The sequence below is a fragment of the Otolemur garnettii genome, unplaced genomic scaffold (genome assembly GCF_000181295.1).
Source record: "Otolemur garnettii isolate 467f Iridium unplaced genomic scaffold, OtoGar3 scaffold00117, whole genome shotgun sequence".
Classification (NCBI taxonomy): Eukaryota; Metazoa; Chordata; class Mammalia; order Primates; family Galagidae; genus Otolemur; species Otolemur garnettii.
The window spans coordinates 3,026,680-3,028,891 of record NW_003852512.1 but is presented as its reverse complement, the minus strand read 5'-3'; the positions used below and the strand labels follow the sequence as shown (position 1 = coordinate 3,028,891).

General features: G+C 49.1%; 1 protein-coding gene across 3 annotated transcripts in view; it reads left to right on the top strand.

Annotated features, from left to right (window-relative positions):
* Nucleotides 1-2,212, top strand: part of ATP11C (ATPase phospholipid transporting 11C) — a 209,340-nt gene that overhangs the window by 72,749 nt on the left and 134,379 nt on the right. The window lies entirely within an intron of this gene.

Below are 2,212 nucleotides of genomic sequence, written 5' to 3'. Positions count from 1 at the left end.
CAAGCGCCCACTGAGGCTGCGGAGGCTGCTGTGGAGGCGTCCAAGCACAGTGGGCCGCGGCTCCCGGGGACCCCAGGAGGGCTGCTCCGTGGAGCTTCATTCACAAAAAAGGGCCGACAACCCTCCTCTGTTTCCCCTTCTATTTCTGCCCTGCTGCTTGTGTCGGGGGATCTAAAGGATGAGAGGTCAGGGTATAGGGGACCGGACACCTGTTCCCCTTCCTCCTCCGGTGCTTCAGGAGGATCCTGAGTCCCCTGACACTCGGCCTGTGCTCGTTTGAAATCCTCCCGCACTTTCTCAAGTTCTTTTTGAGCGACCTGAGCCTAACGAGGAGGGCATCTCGAATGGCTCTCCATAACGAGAATGCCCAGGTGGGGAAGCCTTGGGGGCCCTTCCGCCTCAACTCATCTGTCAAATTTTGTTTTACTCGTTCCCAATCATGGGGATTTAGAGCCCCCCAAAGGCAAACCACGGACTGCTCTCCTGCACTAGTCTTATGAATTCCTGTAAGGTCGAATCATGGACCTTCATTCCATGCTGCTTCAGCAGCGCCTTAAGGCTGTTAACTTACTTTGTTGACCACCCATCTTAGGGCATTTGGGGTCTCTTGGACGTTGGGGGGGGGTAGTGCACTTACCCCGATTGCGGACTTATGCGCGCCGCCTCCGCGGTCCGAAGACTGTCTTGCTCCTGAGTCCCGGAGCTATGCCGATCTCGGTGGGACCTCCACTTGACACTGCCCGACCAGCAGGCGGTGTCGAGGAGTTCCTGATCAGCGTATGAGAGGGAGAAGGAAAGGGTGGACACAATCACACAACCACTCATACGGTATAGGGAGAAGGCTGAGCCGAAGCTGTTTATTAGGGATCCCTACAATCTTATATAGGGTTAGTTGAGGGGGCGTGGTTACTTCATGAAGCTGAATCTATATAAGGCTAGGAATGTAGTCTTTGGCCTATGATAGGTTTAAAATGTGAGGGGAGGGCCGAGGGGTTATGCTATTCTGACGGGAGGGGCCCTGCGCTGCGCTCTGCGTTTCTGTCTAAGTCTTGTACAATGTAGCTAGTTCTGTCCGGTTTTCTTACCAGTACTGGTCTTTTCATCCGGCCTTTTCACGTGGGGGTTGAATTAGCCTAGCACTTCCTCTTATGATGTAGTTTAATATTTCTGTTAACCCTTACACTATCCTGCTGCAAGCTTGTGGAATTAAAAAATTACATGTTTCTAAAATGTAAAAGTGAAACAGGCATGGGTTAGACAAGTTCTATTCTAAAAGGGCACAGAAGAAAGGGGTATCTGGTCCCCAGTAAGTTCAAAACCCTTCAGAAAAACAACATGTCTTAAAAGTAGAGAATAATCTCCCTAGACTCCATTTTCTGGGCATTCTGGGCACCCTGGGATAGAGATTAGTTCTCCACGGCCTCAGGTTGCTCTGCCTCTATCTATGGCTTTCTTGGTGTCAGCCCATCCAGCAGTTCTCATGGGTTAAGTCGCATGCCTATGGTTCTCCTGAGCTAATGCTGTAAGCTGGTAGCTCTAGCGTTCTCAGGTCTTCAGGAGTGGTACTCTAGTAGGGGCTTTCTGTAGTGGCTCTACTCCTGGGACAAGTCTCCGCCTGGGGTCTCATGTTGTCGTTGACATCCTTTGAAATCTAGTTGGAGGAAGCCAGCCCACCACAGCTCTTGGATTCTGCATACTTCAGTATTAGTAAAGCCACCAAGGTTTATGGCTTGCACCTTCTGGAAGCAGCAGGGTTAATTCACACCTGGGCTCCCTTGTTCCATGGCTGGGGTAACCAAGGAGTCCTGCATCAGAATGTGGGTATCAGAGACCCAAAGTGGTTTCTGTGTACTGAGCCTGTGGAGAGTACCTTGGATGCCTCTCTCAAAACCATTCTCCTAGAGTTCTATGACTGTGATAGGAGGGGCAGCTTCAAAGATCTCTGAAATGCCTTGTGGTCTTTCTTTTCTTGCCTTACTAATCTCTTTAGTAAATGTATACTTGCCCACACTTGTGGTTTGCTTTCCCTTACAGGTTCTTTCATTCTTCCTAGAGCCTAGCTGAAATTTCTTTACATCATCCCATTCTCCTTTTTTAATTATAAATTCCATCTTTGAGTCACTTTTTCTTCCTCTCATATCTTACTGTATGTAGTTAAAAGTAGCCATTCAACTCCTTCAGTATTTTGCTTAGAAATTTCTTCCACCAGATA